Source organism: Leopardus geoffroyi, chromosome B1 (assembly GCF_018350155.1).
Source record: "Leopardus geoffroyi isolate Oge1 chromosome B1, O.geoffroyi_Oge1_pat1.0, whole genome shotgun sequence".
Taxonomy (NCBI): Eukaryota; Metazoa; Chordata; class Mammalia; order Carnivora; family Felidae; genus Leopardus; species Leopardus geoffroyi.
In genome coordinates this window covers 118506593-118525293 of record NC_059327.1, presented here as the reverse complement: position 1 = coordinate 118525293, position 18701 = coordinate 118506593, and the positions used below count along the sequence as shown (strand labels likewise).

The 18701-nt window shown below is 35.2% G+C and overlaps 1 non-coding gene across 1 annotated transcript; it reads left to right on the top strand.

The window, feature by feature from the left end:
• Window positions 1–12941: 12941 nt before the first annotated feature.
• LOC123596608 lies at window positions 12942–13047 on the top strand. Its single transcript, XR_006711768.1, has one exon. It is a non-coding gene; the product is annotated as a U6 spliceosomal RNA (small nuclear RNA).
• The last annotated feature ends 5654 nt before the right edge of the window (window positions 13048–18701 follow it).

Here is an 18701-nt window from a genome sequence, read left to right as displayed (position 1 = left end):
AATTCATACATTAATAAGACAGTTGGATTCTCTTGTCAACAAAGAATGCATTCCATCCTGAAATCTCCTGACCTCCTTTTAAAAATATCATGCATTAAGGTTCTCTCTTTGTGCTATAAATTCTTTGAGTTTTGACGAAAGCATAACTTTATCCCAAATTCTATAATACAGAATAGTTTCATCATCCTAACAAAAAAACCTATACTTCATCTATTCAATTTTCTTCCCTTTCTCCCAAGCCCCTGGAAAAAGTGATTATTTTTTACTATTACTATATTTTTGCCTTTTCTAGAATGTCATGTAATTCGAATTATACAGTATGTAGCCTTTTTAAGTTAGCAATATCTATCCATGTCTTTTCATGTCTTGATAGTTCAATTCTTTTTGTTACTGAATATTATTCTTTTGTGTGGATGTACCAGTTTGCTTATCCATTCACTTATTGAAGGACATCTCCTTAGCTTCTAATTTTTGCAATTATGAATAAAGCTGCTATGAATGATCATGTGCAGGTTTTTATGCAGATATAAGCTTTTAACACTTGAGGTTTATGGTCTGAATGTTTATGTTTCTCTCAAGTTCACATGTTGGGATCTTATGGGCCAATGTGATGGTATTAGGTGATGGGGCTTTTGAAGATGATTAGGTCATGAGAGCATGAATAGGTTTAGCACTCTTCTAAATGAGATCCCACTGAGCTCCTTAGCCTCTTTCACCATGTGAGGACACAGTGAGAAGTTAGCAGCCTGTAACACAGAAAAGGACCTTCACCAGAACCTGATCTTGCTGGCACCCTGATCTTCCAGCCTTCTGAACTATAAGAAATAAATATTTGTTACTTATAAGCTGGACGGTCTACAGCATTTTGTTATAGCAGTCCAGATGGATTAAGACAGTTGGGTAAACACTCAAGAGTGTGATTGCTGGATTGTATGGTAAACCTACATTTACTTTTATAAAAAAAACCGCCATTTGATGTTTATGAAAAACAAGCATTTGATGCTTGATTTCGGCTCAGGTCATGATCTCATGGTTCATGAGTTCAAGCCCTGTGTCAGTCTCCATTGCTGACAGCATGACGCCTGCTCGGGATTCTTTCTCTTCCTTCTCCCCCTGACCCCCTGACCCCTTTCTTCTCTCTCCCTTTCTCTCTCAAAATAAATAAATAAACTTAAAAAGAAACCCAGAAAGTATCTATCAGAATAGCCATGATACATAGATGAGCTTTGAGACACTGTCCCAAAACTAATGAAAAGTAGCACAATTTGTTATTTGTAATTTTATTGCTAACATTCTATTAAATTGTCAAACACTATCTTAGGAAAAAAAGAGAAGTTTGAAACATGGCTTGCACTTTACAATTATGTCATTTTAAAATCATACTGGTGATATATGGACTATATAATGACAGCCACAGGCCCAGTTTGGGGCATATCTCTGCAATGTGAAGATAGGGTGAAGCAATATACTTTTAATGTTGAAATATGCTAAATAAATATAAAATGATATGATTAGATGATTTTAAAATATAATGCTACATAGAACAACATATTTCTCCAAAATTTCCATGTTTCCTCAAATTCTTTCTTAAAATGTTACCAGGAAAATATAAATAGTATAAGGTTATAAAGGCCAATTTTTTAATACTTGCATCATGACATAGTTAACAAATCAACGTACTGACATAAGCTAATGATAATTGAGGGAAATGAGTGAAAAGCAAAGTTATCCTGGTAAATATGATCCTTTAATGACAAATAACTATGTTAGTACCATTAGTAATATGGAGTGAAGCTAGAATAAATCATTAGGTTCTAATCGTAGTCCAAATGCTAAATCCAAAGAGCAAGCGCCACTCATTTTCTGACTGACTCAAAACCTGTCTAAAAGATGATGTGTGGAGTAAGCAGCGGATAGAAGATTCTAGTCATTGATAAGTTTTATTCTGTATTCTACTTTAATATATTGGCTTTGTAGTTCCTGGAATCCTTTCTAATTAATTAGTCTTTTGTCGTATTAGCTTTTCATTTCAGTTTTGCTGTAGACTTTATGCTTCGATTTCATTATTCTAGTCTTCAGGCTTATGATCCATTTGTCTAAATTACTTTACATATTTTTAATTCTTTATCCAAAAGCAATTTTTAATTAAAAAAACCCTGAATGTTGGGGGAGCCTGGGTAGCTTTGTTGGTTGAGCGTCTGACTTGATTTTGGGCTCAGGTCATGATCTCACAGTTCATGAGATCAAGCCCTGCATCAGGCTCTGTGCTGATAGTGTGGGGTGTGCTTTGGATTCTCTCTCCTTCTGCCCTTATCCCGCTTGTGTGCTCTCTCTCAAAATAAATAAACTTAAAAAAATTAAAAAAAAAATCTGAATGCTGTCAACAAGAAAATATTGAGATTATTTAGACTGACACAGCTTAGTAATAAGTAATTGAAATTCTAGCCCAGATTTTGGCAAAGACTGTTGCTCTTATTTTAGGATTTGGAACAGGGGATCTTTGTTCACTTAAAGAAAAAAAATTAACAATAGAGAGCTATATACTCATTGCCTTGCAAATATGTATTTTTATTCCATTTATAAAATGCTGAATTTAGTAAATATTAATGCAACTTCACCTTAAGAAAACAGAATACAGTTTTTTAGTTAACTCCAGCTCAGTAAGTTGGATTGATATATAAAATTCCATAATTCTGAATTTCAGATCCAAATGTTTCCAGCAATATTAAATTTATATAAATATATAATAATAACAATACCCCACACCATGGTTTATTGTGGTACATGTTGCATTTGAGAGTATTTTGCAAAATGCAGAGATCTTTACAAATACTAACTGTAATTTATTTTCCTTATCATAAATCATGGCAATAATAATAGACTCACAGGCTTTGATCATGTGAAGATACACTGCTTGGATTCATAGACGCAGCCCAGCTATCAGGAGATCATCATTACAGAATGCTACTGAAATGTTGTCAGGTGAATTGGGGCTAACTGCATGTTCCCAGTGAAATTTAATTTGCTTATTATCCTTCAAACATAATCAGAAATTTGGATTGTATTAAGGCGAGAATTAGCCTGGAAGACCCCAAATATAGTAGAGAGAAATAATGAAATTTGCAAATTGGCACATAGAAACTTTACTGCTTCTGAATGCATTCTTGTCGATCATGAAAGCTTATATCTGTGGAATATATTCTTGTCTTTTTAGATGAATATTTCTAAAGATAGTAATAGATATGAAAAAAGATATTTTGTCTGGGTACAATGCTTAATATATAGCAAAATGTTGGCTTACAATGAAATTTAATTAAAATAGTGCTGATTCTCTTCCTTAGCCTTGTCTGAGCGTCTTGCCACAATATGTCTCATTGTGGTAGTAGCAATACAGCTAATTAAATAACTTTTCATTAATTTTATCTGTATAACAATATTCTTTCACTGGGTCTTTCACATGATTTGTATTAACTGTAACATTACATAATCATTCTGATGACATTTTTATCATTCCATACCAAAAAAATGTTTATAAAATTGCATTAAAACAGCCACAAAAATCCTTGTCCACAAATAGGCATCACTCAAATCTTTGAAAAACATACTTTCAGTAAGTAAAATGGTCTTTAAATTGAATTTCATTTCTTTTATAGTTTTATGTAAATTGAGCTTCTAAAAAGTTATATGCTTAACATTCAGTTGAGGGATATGAAAACAGATTTCAAAGATTCAAAATTATATCAAAGACAGTAGGAAGTGCATGTTTTGACAAAGAAATATTAACCAGTGGCTTCATCTGACAAGAGACTCCTGATCTTTTGAAATTATAACATAAAGTACACATATTTGTAATGTCAACATGTAATATAATTAGGCATTTATAATGACTGACTCCATCAATTGGCAGATGTTGATTTTGCTTTTGAGCAAAACCATTATTTATTCATTTTCCCTTTTTTTCAAGGTAAAAATTCATAATAATTTAATGGAAAAAGATTAGATTGTTATACATTCTTTTCCTGCAAATTAGTAATTTGGTACAGGAGTCAGTGAGCCTGACACAATGTTATACTCTTGATGTAATATTGAGTTATCATGAAGTAGATTAATGCATCTGTATGGATCACAATTTTTGATGGTTCTGCGACCACATAAAGATTTGTAAATTTTCCAGTTCTTTTCTTTCCCACCCACCCCATCATTGCTCTTTATAATCAATGAAATAACACTACATATTATTTACCAAAGATAAATATCTACCTGAAGAAATTTATTAAACCCATTATAGTAGATGTTTATATAGGAGAAAGAATGGTTGTTTGAATGAAGAATGAAGAGGAAACAATAAACAATAAAATTAAATAATAGCATTGTCTAGAAAGCATCATAATAGTCTGCTATGAATTTAGATACAAGTATAACACAATGCTGAATGTCCAAATTAAAAAAAAAACAACATATAAAAACTGAAATATTATGAAACTGACAAACTGAAAGGTGACTCAAGACCCTACCTTACTTATTATAACCTCTTAGGAAGACTCCACTAGCTATATAGCCTGGAGGAAATCTCAGGTGGATCTGAAGCTAGGATACACAAAGAAAAGACAACAGGAATAGACATGTGGCCAAACCATTTGTAGAAGGAGGGAGAAAGAAAATAAAGTGCTCAGTGACAGAAGAATGCTTATTGGTTATTGGTTTCCTTGGTAATAGCTACACATTCTCTGCTTGTCCTGTAAGAGCCAGTCAGATCAATCAAACTGAACTCTTTGGCACAGTAAGAATGGTTTGCCCAGGATCCCTTGCTGTGTATGGTGCCCAGTTGGTAGTGCCGACCTCTGGGGAAGAGACTGAAATAGTGAACTGATGCCATTCAGCCTGTCTAGGAAAGGCTACCTCTCACTGTTTACACTTAGGAAACGAAAAGAAGTTCTACCACTTCCCCATAGCAGAGAGTCATTTCCCTCTATTGCAACAGACCAATTGCAACAGGCCTACTTTGTATTTTATCACGTACATGAAAGAAACCATCATCCTGAAAGGATTTCTGAAAAATCACATCAATTGACACAAAAAGTTAAAGAAAAAATACAATTTTATTTGGAGGATTCAATAATTCTATGGATATAAACCAACTCAAAAAATAAGAATAGACAATCATTTAAAAAAATTAAGTTTATTTTGAGAGACAGAGAGAGTGTGTGAGTGGGGTAGGGGCAGAGGTAGAGGGAGAGAATTCCAAGCAGGCTCTGGCACAGTAAACCCAGAGCCCAATGCAGGGCTCAAACTCAGAATACTGAGACCACAATCCAATCCGAAATAAAAAGCTGGATGCCCAACTGACTGAGCCACCCAAGAGCCCCGAGAATACACAGTTTTGATGGAACAAGTCATTAGAAAATGTAGGAAAGAGGAATGCCTGGGTGCCTCAGTCAGTTGAGCATCTGACTTTTGATTTCGGCTCAGATCATGATCTCATAGACCTGAGATGGAGTCCTGAGCCAGGCTCTGTGCTGAGCATGGAATCTGCTTGGTATCCCTCTCTCTGCCCCTCTCTTACACTCTCTAAATACATACATACATACATACATACATACATACATATTTTTTAAAAAGAAAATGTAGAAAAAATAATTGTAAAAGTTATGAAAAATTTTAAGGAGACAAGTACAAAACAAAAATACTTTTTGGAATTCAGAAACATTATTTTCAAATTAAAACACACAACTGAAAAATTTTATTTTATAGGTAGTTGCTATCATTAAATTTTCAATAACCCATGTCAATTTATTCTAGTATCTGAAGTGTTCTCCTGTTTCTCCCTCCTGTCATTTCTGTTTGTTCCCAGACATCGTTCCTTATTTTCCTCTGCACCCAATATCTTTGACTTTATGTTGACCATTTCAAAACCTATTTATATAGGCTTTGCAAAACCACAGCTACTGTGTTCTAAGGGCCTTAGTAATCCTGAACTTCTTTAAACTTCCCAGATCATACAAACACAAGCTGTATATTTGCATGGCAGTTGGATTAAACCTGGCTCTTGCTTCCATTGAGGGTGTACAGCTTTGGATTACTAACTCATTTTATGATGAGTTCAATCCCCAGCATGGACTCTAGATTTTTATTTAGGCCCACTTTTATGTCCAGGAAGGTAATCAGAACCAGTCCCAATTTATTGTAATTTTCTATTGCTTTTTAGGAAAAAAGAGGGGTGCTTCAGTATTCAGTAGTGTTCTATTTCCTCTTTACTTTTGACCTTAGAATATGTTGACCTTAGTATGTATTTCGGCCACTTTGTGACAAGATATTTTTAAACTTTCCCCATCATGCTTAATTATTTTTATGAGTAAATTTGATCTTAATAATCAAGACCAGGGGCGCCTGGGTGGCGCAGTCGGTTAAGCGTCCGACTTCAGCCAGGTCACGATCTCGCAGTCCGTGAGTTCGAGCCCCGCGTCGGGCTCTGGGCTGATGGCTCGGAGCCTGGAGCCTGTTTCCGATTCTGTGTCTCCCTCTCTCTCTGCACCTCCCCCATTCATGCTCTGTCTCTCTCTGTCCCAAAAATAAATAAACGTTGAAAAAAAAAATAATCAAGACCATTGTCAGAAATTAGAAGCTTAAAGCTTTAACTTTTCTAGAATTTCCTTTGGCCTATATTATGAAGTATTTCACAATATTTTCCTAAAATGAATAGCTGGTTATGTCAACATTATGTTATGTTGAGATGACTGTTGTCCATTATCTTTCCATTGTATTTCATTTCTTATGTATTACATAAAATGTATCTACATATGCAGAGGTCTTTTTCTGAAATTTCTCTTCTCTTAAATTGTTTTATCTTTTATTTCTGTATCTGTAGTGTTCTTTTCAAATTCCTGTCAATTTAGAGTATTTTAATATATATTTAATCAAGATCTTGTCATTCTCCTTTTTCAAAATTAACTTAGCTCTGCTCATGTGCTAATTTTTCCCAACAAATTTTAGAAACAACTTTTAGAGTTATGTAAAATTGAATTTGAATTAGGATTTTTGGATTAGACAGAAATATTACCTTTGTAATCATGAGTATTCCAAAACAATTATATATGTATATATATATACATAATTATATACATGTATATGTATATAATTTGTATTATTTAGTTTTATTTAGTTTGTTTTTATATTTTTGTTGTTCCATGCTTAATATTTTAAAATAGCCCAGTTAGGATTATTAAGATGATCCTTTGCATAGTAGATGTAATGAGAAATCTTCTCATGTCTTCTGGGAAATAGGTCTATGAATTTTTTTGTGTGTATACATAGACATGGACTCACTGAATCATTTGTTATATGTAAAACTTTAGTAGATAATACCAAATTGTATTCCAAAGTGGTTAAATCAGTGAATTTTATGACTTTCAGTTGCTTCATATTTAAAAAGGAAATTAATGTTTATTTATTTTTGAGAGAGAGAGACACAGAGTGTAAGTAGGGGAGAGGCAGAGAGAGAGGGAGACACAGAATCTGAAGTAGGCTCCAGGCTCTGAGCTGTCAGCACAGAGCCAGATGCGGGGCTCGAACCCACAAACTGTGAGATCATGACCTGAGCCAAGTTGGATGCCCAACCGACTGAACTACCCAGGCGCCCCTCAGTTGTTTCATATTTAACCAACACTTGATATTATCTATCTTTTTTTTCTGGTAGCTATTCTGGTGGGCGTGTAGAGGTTTGTGTTTTAGATTATACTTCTATGATAGCTAACAAAGTTGAGCACTTTTTATATGCCTATTTATCATTTGGGTATCATTTAGTGTGAAGAGTCTGGTGAAGAATTGTAACAATAGAGATTTACATTTCAGCGTGTAGAACTTTTTGTTAATCATGGATGTCAAATGTATATATCCCAATATTTGGGATTTTTTTCACTTTTTATTATAAGAAGTTATCAACATTAATGCATCCAGTTTTGCAGTTTTGCCTTTATTAACGGAGCTTTTGGCATAATCTTTAAGAAATTTTTACCTACCTCAACATCATGATCACCCATTTTTTTTCTAAAGGCATTAATGATTTTACCAATCAGACAAATATGCATAATTCATTACAAATTATTTTTTCCATTTGAATATACAATTTACTTGCATCATTTATTACATCCCACAGCCTTATATCAGATGAAGATACATGCATTTGTTTCTTGACACACTCTTCTGTTCTGTTGGTATCATTGTGTAGCATTGTGCCTGTTTTTTCTTGATTATATTTTGTATAATTTTTAGATCAGTTTGTCTACACACACACGCACACACACACGCGCTCATAACGAGCTACAATGTTCTGTAGGAGGCAATTGAGTTTACCCTTCACTTGAGAAAACCACATCTTTACAACACTGAGTCTTTCTAGCCACAAAAGAGCATCAGTTTAAATTTATTCTGGTCTCTTTAATTTTGCTAAATATTTTTTAATAGATTTTTAGCATAGAAGTCTTTCAGATCTTTTGTTATTTTCTCTTTAACATTTTTTTGTTTAAGGTAAATGCTATTTATTTTTGTATTTAGAGTTTTTCTTTTCTTATTTTGATGCATATTTATAGATGTGTAATTGATTTTTCACACCAAGTGAAGTGGATAATTTAGTTATTAACTCACTAATTAACTTACTAAATAGTTTGTAAATTCTGCTGGAATTTTCTATGGATATAATGATGCCATCTATAAGTAATGACAATTTTGTTTCTCCCTTTCAAATACTCTATCTATATTCCTTCCTTCCTCCCTTCCTTCACTCATTCATTCTTCATTTTTGGCTTCCCTTCCTCTCACTAGAATCTCTACTATAATGCTAAACAGAAGTGGTGATTTTAGGCACTGTTTCTTATTCCTCATCTCTGGAGGGCGTAATTTAATAAGTTGTCCATTAGTTATGATGCTGATTAAAAATATGGCAAATGCTTTTTATCCAAGTGAGAAAATATTTATCATGTATTATGTAATGGTTATGAGTTTTTAACATGTATGTGATTTGAATATTAGCAAATGCTTCTCCATCTCTCATGTTGAAAATGATTTTCTTTTTCCCCCCCATGTGTGTGATAACGCAAAGTTTGGCTTTTCCAGTGTTAAAATCAACTTACATCCCCACAGTAAAAATAATTTATTCACGATGTGTTAAATGAATTTGGATCCAATTGCAATAAGTGAATATTTAAAATGTGTAAATTTAGGGGCACCTGGGTGGCTCAGTTGGTTAAGTGTCCAACTTTGGCTCAAGACATGATCTCACGATTTGTGAGTTTGAGCCCCACATCAGGTTCTGAGCTAACAGCACAGAGTCTGCTTGGATCTTCTGTCTCCCTCTCACTCTCTGTCCCTCCTCCTCTCCTGCATACGCTCTCTCTCTCTCTCTCTCTCAAAAATAAATTAACGTTAAAAAAATAAAGAGTGCAAATGTATGTTTTGGCAAAGTATCTTCCTGTGAAAACATCAGCACAATCAAACTAAATAGCCATCACCCTCCCGAAATGTCTAGTACTCTTTGGTGATCTCTTTTCCCATGACTTGAAGCCTCATCCCACCACCAGAAAATCACAAAGATACATTTTTGGTCACTATATATTCTCTAGAATTTTATACAGATGATATCATACACCAAGTACTTTTTTGAGGTCTAGCTTTTTGTTTCTCTGAGGGTAATTGTTTTGAGTTCATCTATGCTACTATAGGTATCGATAGTTCATTCTTCATTGGTTGCTAGGCAGTATGAAAATGCCACAAATTGACTTTTGATTCACCTGTTGAATGGCCCTTCAGTAATTTCCAAGTCTAGGTTTTCGTAAATCGAATTCCTATAAATACTGTGCACATCTCTTATATAGATATGTGCTTTCATTTCTCTCAGGTGAACACTAAGTGTGGAATGGCTTCATCATCTAGTAGGTAAATGTCCAAGATTTTACAAAATTGCCAAACGGTTTTTAAATGGTTGTACCATTTTTAATTCTAACCAGCAGTTTATTGGAATTCCTGTTCTTTCTTTTCTTGCCAAATTTTGTATGGCCTGTCTTTTTAATTTTAGCCATTTTAATGGGTGTGTAATGATATCCCACTGTCGTTTTATTTTGCATTTCCCTTATGCATTTGACTAATCGTGCTGAAAACTTTCTCATCTGCTCATTTGCCATTCATATATGACCTTGATTAAGTGTGTATTCAAATACTTTGCCCTTTTTAAAAATTTATTTTGGGGGTTTAGACTATTTGCATTGAGGGGATTAATGGCTTGGTTAGTAGGAATAAAACCATCATGGTGCTATCTTTTTCCAGTTGTCCAGTTTTCTTTGTTCCCTTTTCCTTCTTTTTCTCACATCTTTTAATTATCTATTAATTATATATTTTATCATTCCATTTTATGTCCATTGTTGTGTTATTAACAGTAACAGTTTGTTATTTTGCTTTAGATTTTATAATGTGCATCTTTAGTGTTTCACAGTCTACTTTCAAGTGGTTTTATGCCATGCCATGTGTATCATGGACGTTGTAATATTATACTTCAGTTTCTTCCCCTCATTGGCCTTCATGCTATTGTTTTAATATATTTTACTTTTGCATAGTCTATATACCTCAGACCTAACTGTTATTATTTTTTCTTGAAATTCAACATTTAAGAAGAGATTGAAATAAGTAGAAAAGAATAATAGATATTTATTCATAGAATAAATAGGTATTTAGAATAGAAATAATAGAAATAGAATAATAGGTATTTATTTCTGGTGGTCTATATTCTTTTTTGAAAATTCATGTTTCTATCTAAAATCATTTTCTTTCTTCCTAAAAAACTTCTTTACCATTTATAATAGAAAAGAAGTATTTCCTTTTTACTTTTTAAAAATATTTTCACTAGTATAGAATTGAAGTTTTAAGATGTTGTTTTTCATTTAGTCCTTTAAAGATACTAAAGAATGAATCTGGGCCACTTTATTACACCATACACAAAAATAAATTCAAAATGGATGAAAGACCTAAATGTGAAGCAGGACCATCAAAATCCTAGAGGAGAACACAGGCAGCAATCTCTTTGACCTCGGCCATAGCAACCTCTTACTAGACACATTACTGGAGACTAAGGAAACAAAAGCAAAAAGGAGCTATTGGGACTGCTTAAAGATAAAAACCTCTTGCACAGTGAAGGAAACAATCAACAAAATTAAAAGGCAGGACATCTGAGTGGCTCAGTTGGTTAAGTGTCCAACTCTTAATTTCAGTTCAGGTCATGATCTCATGGTCATGAGATCAAGCCCCATGTGGGACTCCGGGCCTGTACATGGAGACTGCTTAAGGTTCTCTCTCCCTTCTCTCTCCCCACCAACTCTCATGTGTGCTCTCTCACTCAAATAAATAAATAAAAACACCCACAAAAACAAAAACTGACAGGCAACCTACAGAATGGGAGAAGATATTTGCAAATGATATATCGGGCAAAGGGCTAGTATCCAAAATCTATAAAGAACTTATCAAACTCAACACTCCCCCAAATAAATAATCCAGTAAGAAATGGGCAGAAGACATAAACAGACATTTCTTCAAAGAATACATACAGATGGCCAACAGATATATGAAAAGATGCTCAACATCACTCATCAGGAAGGAAATACAAATCAAAACTACAATGAGATGTCATCTCATACCAGTCAGAATGGCTAAAATTAAGAACACAGGAAACAGTGGTTGGCAAGAATGTGAAGAAAAGGAATCCTTTGCACTGTTAGTGGGAATGCAAACTGATGCAGCTACTCTGGAAAACGGTATGGAGGTTCCTCAAGAAACTAAAACAAACAAACAAACAAACAAACAAAAAACCTATCCTATACAAATTATACAGATTTGAAGGGGTATATGCAACCTGATGTTTATAGCAGTATTATCAACAATAGTCAAACTATATGTCTATCAACTGATGCATGGATAAGGATGTGGGAAAAACTGCTCTGAAACACACACATGCAATGGAATATTATTCAGCCATCACAAAGAATAAAATTTTGCCATTTGCAACAACATGGATGGAGCTAGAGTGTATTATTCTAAGTGGAATAAGTTAGTCAGAGAAAAAAAAATACCACACGATTTCACTCATATGGTCTGTTCCATTAAAAAAATTTTTTTCCAGCACCAAAACAGAGTCTAGTACACTGATGGAATCTGAGGCATCTTAAAATATAGGTATCCAGTTTCGAGCTTAAAATAATATTCCTTCCCTAAGCAATTTGATTTTTTTTTTTATAAGTGTGGGGTCACATTCTTTTCCCACACTTTAAAATTAAATTTTATTTTATTTTTAAAAAATTGTAACGTTTATTTATTATTGAGAGACAGAGAAAGACAGAGCATGAGCACGGGAAGGGCAGAGAGAAGGGGAGACACAGAGTCTGAAGCAGGCTTCAGGCTCTGAGCTGTCAGCACAGAGCCGGACGCAGGGTTGGAACTCACAAACTGCGAGATCATGACGTGAGCAGAAATCGGAGGCTTAACTGACTGAGCCACCCAGGTGCCCCTAAAATAGAATTTTCTTAACTCTGTGTAAACAGGGCCTGACTGGAGGAAAATGTGAAAGAATCAGATATTGGGAGAACACTTGCTGCGTGTTTCTAAAACTAAGTTCTAATAACGCTCCCGTCCATTTTTTTATTTCCTCTGCAAAATCTGCCCTGTTTTTGTCTGTGCACACTGAACCTGCGGTGCCTTTGTGGTCTGTCTGAAAGTACATTTCCTTTCTACTACTTTTTCTCTTTCATATCCCCAGATGCTTCTTGCTCCTTTTCTGCATCCACAGCTCTGATCTTATTTATATTTTATGGAAATAGATACGACAGTTCCATGAGTGGCACATTCCAATTCATTTCATTATTGCATGTCTATTACATCCTTTACCCTGGGGGTCAAAAGAAAGGACAATGCTCACTTTGGAAATACATATACTACAATTGGAATGGTACAGGGAAGATTAGCATATCCTCTGAGCATGTGCACACGTAAGTTTGTGACACATTCCATATTTTTCAAACAAGTGTATGAAAAGGTGTTCGACATCATTCTTCAAAGAATTGCAAATTATGGGGCGCCTGGGTGGCTCAGTTAGTTAAGTGTCTGACTTCAGCTCAGGTCATGATCTCATGGTTTGTGGGTTCGAGCCCCGTATCTGGCTCTGTGCCAGCAGCTCAGAGCCTGGAGCCTGCTTCGGATTCTGTGTCTCCCTCTCTCTCTGCCTCTCCTCCACTCATGCTCTGTCTCTCTCAAAAATAAATAAACACTGTAAAAAATTAAAAAAAAGAATTGCAAATTAAAGCAACAATAAGATTGTTCCCATTACACGTACATTAAAATGACTAAAATCCAAAACATTGATAACATCAAATGCTGGCATGGATGTGGAGCAACAGAGAAAATACAACATTCATGCTGGTGGGAATGCAAAATGGTACAACTACTTTGGAAGACTGTTTAGCAGTTTCGAACAAAACTAAAGATATCCCTATCATACGACCCAGCAGTTGTGCTCCTTGGTGTTTACCCAAATGACTAGAAAACTTATGCCCACACAAAAATTTGCACATGAATGTTTATAATAGCTTTATTTATAATTGCCAGAACTTGGAAGCAACCAAGATGTCCTTCAGTAAGTGAAGGATAAATAAACTCTGGCCCATCCAGACAATGAAATATTATTCAGTACTAAAAAAAAAAAAAAGCTGTTAAACCTTGGAAAAACATGGGAAAACCTTAAAGATGTATTACAAAGTGAAGGAAGATAATCTGAAAGGCGGCAAACTGCATGATACTAACTATATGACATTCTGGAAAAGGCAAACTATAGACATGGTGAAAAAGATCAGTGGTTGCCAGAGTATAGGGGGAGGAAGGGATAAATATGTGGAACACGGAAGACATTTAGGGCAATGAAACTATTGTCTATGATGCTATAATGTTTGATACATGTCATTATACATCAAAACCCATAAGACATATAACACCAAGAGTGAAGTCTAAGGTAAACTATGGACTTTGAGTGATAATGCTGTGTTACTATTGTTACTATTGGTTTATTGATTGTAAGCAAATGTAACTCTCTGGTGGGGGATGCTGACAATGGGGTAGGCTGTGAGTGTGTGGGGGAAGGAGGCATATAGAAATACTGTACTTTCCACTCAGTATGGCTGTTAAGATAAAACTGCTCTGAAAATAAAGTCTTTTTTTTTTTTAAACATTTATTTATTTTTGAGACAGAGAGAGACAGAGCATGAACGGGGTAGGGGCAGAGAGAGAGGGAGACACAGAATCGGACAGGCTCCAGGCTCTGAGCCGTCAGCCCGGAGCCCGACGCGGGGCTCGAACTCACGGACCGTGAGATCGTGACCGGAGCCGAAGTCGGACGCCCAACCGACTGAGCCACCCAGGCGCCCCAAAGTCTTTTTTTTTTTAAGAAAGTACAAAGAAAGTACTTTTCTTAATTGGACTTCTTGAAGCAGACACAATTTAGCGATGGTAACTTTAAATAATTGCTTTGTGAAAAGAACTCCCCAATTTCTCTAAATCAACAGAAGTCTGTGATCAAAATAGATGAACTATATTTTTAAGGAAATAATGTATGTATTTATTATAACCAGACAGATGGCATGGACTGAATAGACATGCTATTGTCAAATTAACCTGTATATAATATAAAACATTTTTTATGGGGTGCCTGGGTGGCTCAGTCAGTCCAACTCTTGATTTCGGTTCAGGTCATGATTTCATGGTTTTTGAGTTTGAGCCCTGTGTCAGCGTTCATGCTAACATGCAGAGCCTGCTTGGGATTCTGTCTCTCCCTCTCTCTCTACCCCTTTCCCACTCATGCTCTTCCTCTTTCAAAATAACTAAACTGAAAAAAAAACATAATTTTTAATAGTGTCACATGTAAACTATGCTTTAAATTGTCACAACCTACACTTAGAATGAGAAAAATTATTGTAAGTGAGTCATATTAAAAGAATATACATGATATCTACACTACAAAGGTCATTGGGAAATTTTAGCCAGGTTGACAATAATCTAGAGTAAAAATTTGGTGATCCATGGACAAAATTCAGCCTATTTCTTTATATTTTTAGTCCCTAAGTAATTTGTTCAGTGGATTTGAAATTCTTGACACGGAGCACATATATTTTCTAGCTCATCACTAATCGTTTCACTCCCTATTTACCTCCTTCTAGGCTGCTTCACACATTAACAAATCACCTGGGTTTTGAAAACAAGCATTGCCACCATTTCCTCATCTAATCTATTTTGTGATAATGCTCAGAAATATTGAAAAGTCAGTATGTTCTAAATCTTTGGAAATAAAATTCAACTGAAAATAGAAGCAATTAAAATTTTTATGTGTGACTTCAGCAAAACCAATGGAGTGGGAAACTCCAAAATCCTGTCCCTCCATAAAAGTAGTGAAGAGTATGGTGACAAATGATGACCCCACTTATTGTAGTGAGAGTTTAATATCAAATCACTATACTGTGCACCTGAAACGAATATAACATTGTGTTCCATGAAAGGGAGGCATACGTAAAATAACCTACAAAGACCCAAAAAAGCCATAAGACCAAAGAGGAAGGCTGACAAGTTCAGCTTGACAAGAAATGATTTATTAAGGGGACTTATGAACAGAAGTATGTCTGACAGGCCACAAGACAAGTAGACTTTTGCAACCCCACTTCCCATAGAACATTCTTTTATTGCCCTAGGGGCCTAGGGGTACTTGCTGGGGGACCACTTGAGAAGAAATGTTTGAGAATCATAATCGTATCTCCATAGCAGATCAAGGACGTTATGCCCCAATAGTGTGGTTAAACAAAAAGAAATAATATTGGGGGGCAGCTGTGCTCAAGAAAGTTAACCAACTACTTTTAAAAAAGGAGTGAACTATCTGGCAAACTCTGTAAGAATCAACTTATCAGTCATAAAAATGATGTACTGATACGTCCTTCAAAGATCTTCCAAACAGGTCAAGAGAAAAATCACACTTCTTTGAGAATATGATCTGTTGTGCCCCCTTTGTCACTAGAGACCTATCCTGGGAAACTTGAGGTGTTGTATTCAAGATCATGGCAGGGCTGGGACATACAGTGTTGGGTCAGCACAAGTTAATGCACCACAAAGCTCCTTTACTGAGATTCAGGTCTTTTTTCTTGATTAGTATTCCCCTGACAGTGTGGACTTCTATTAGTTTCCACAAAAACCCTACACATTGTGAAGTTACATTTATTTTAAATGTCCAAAATAGGCATTCACAGAAACAGAAAGCAGATGAGTGGTTGCCAGGGCATAGGGGGAAGGGACAATGGTAACGACTGCTTACTGGTACAAGGCTTCTGTTTGCAGTCATGAAAGTGTTCTGGAATTAGATACTGGTGATGCTTGCATAACACTGTGAATGTCCTAAAGGCCACTGGATTGTACACTCGAAGGTGATTAAAAAGACCATTTTTGTTATGTAAATTTCATTCAATAAAGAATGTGCCTTTCTAATCTTGCCAAATATAACTGCTACACTCTTTTCTCCAGCAATTATATATCATTTGTTCTTCTGTGCTTAGCTTAAACTACATTTCAGTGTAGAATGTTCCCTATTCATTTATTTCATTATCTAGACAAATATTTATAAAATACCTAATATTTCACCTAATATTGTTCTTTTCATTGGGTCTACACCAGTGACATAACAGATTGAGTCTTCTCTTTATGGAGCTTGACTCCTGATAGAAGAGAGTCAAAAAAAGTCATCAAAAATTAAATAAAGTGCTCAAGTTACATTTTATTCTCCCTTCTTCATACGAAAGAATTTTTCTTATTTTTTCTCTCTCCTTTGTACACCCACCAATGCACGAACATAAACTCACAGATACACACACACACACGCACACACACAAGCATACATGTATGTACTCATAGACTTTGAGACAGATATCACATATTCTCATTGAAGGGCCTCAGAAAAATAATGGTATCTAAGGACACAATCTCTGCTACTTTATGCCATGGATAATTTCCTTCTCAGTGACTTATTTTCCCTTGAGATTCTTTGCAGTGTGCTGCTTCTTGGAAAAAACAAACATTTATGAATGAATGAGAGACAGAACAGGGGCATATGAATTGTGAAGGACACTGGGTAGGCTATTTTCTGTGATTTGTTTCAACTTTGAAAGTGTAAACCATAATTTGTAAAGTCACAAGAATATTCTTTCTATGAAATTTTAATATTATAATTCCCTCCAATTTATGCCTTGTTCTTAAAGGGATAAGCTTTAAGCTCTTTGTCACTTGTGGAAATATGAACCCAAACTTCCACACTAACAAAATCAATAAATATTTAATTCCTCAGCAGTGCAAAGTGTTATAATGCTAAGTTCAATAATTTATCTTGTTCTTTACTTTTTGGGTTTTGTGAAATTAATTAATTCTTTGGAGGCCAGAGATAGATTACATAATGAGACATGTTAGAAATATTGAGAAATTACTGCAAAAAATGTCACAATTGTTGCCGACTTACAGGAAAAAGTTATCCCCAACTTTGCCGATACTGTGTTCTTCTGCAGCACACTGGTAGGGTGTCAACCCCCAGCAAGGAGAGGGCTGTTGGCAGCAGTAAGGAAAACTGGTGATGTAAAGTGTCAAGAAACTTGTTTCCTTCCCCACCTTCCTCTCCAATAAGACATGATACCCGCAAGATAAGAAGTGTCTGCCATGTCTAATTTAGAGTCACCTAGCTTGGTTGAGCAGAATGACTATGATGCTCCCCCGGCTCCTCTACCAGAGGAGAACCAGTCTTATGTACCAAACTCACTCTTCTTAAGGGTTAGGACCAAGGGTGTTCAATCATTTACCACTTTTTAAGCAAAGATAAATAGACTCATAAACAAACCAGAAAACAATGCGTAAATAAGAACTAACGAGCACTCTTTTAAAATTTTTTTTAATGTTTATTTATTTTTGAGACAGAGACAGAGCATGAGTGGGGGAGGGGCAGAGAGAGAGGGAGACACAGAATCCGAAGCAGGCTCCAGGCTCTAAGCTGTCAGCACAGAGCCCAACGTGAGGCTCGAACCCATGAACCATGAGATCATGACCTGAGCCAAAATCAGACGCTTAACCGACTGAGCCACCCAGGCGCCCCTAATGAGCCCTCTTAAGTCCAAATTTATTTCTGTCTCTTCCCCAAGTCTCCCTTTGATCTCCATTCCCATGCTCATCCTACTGATATTTTAAAATTATTTTTAGAATATAATGTTAAAGTCCATAAATCCTATCATTCCTTGTAAAAGACATGTTAGAATCTGTTGACTGTTTTCTTTTTTACCCCTCCCACAAAAAATGAGAAATTGGTATCATATGAATAAATAGATGCCAGCATATTTTTTAAATGTTAGAATTACTGATTTTACAAATCAGTTAGGTGAAAACATTACTTAGAAAATAAGATGGATAGAGTGATACTTGTCTTCATGCAATTCTCAGTTGATTGTCTCCTTTTCCACTAGAAGGTTCATTCTTCCTAATCAACAGCAGTGATTGCTTACTGCAGTTCAGAGTTGAGAAAATCAATTTTTCTAACAAGAGGGGCACTGAATGTTTTAAAAATACAGTCAACCAATGTAACATTTTTCCTTTTACTTACATGAAAAAGC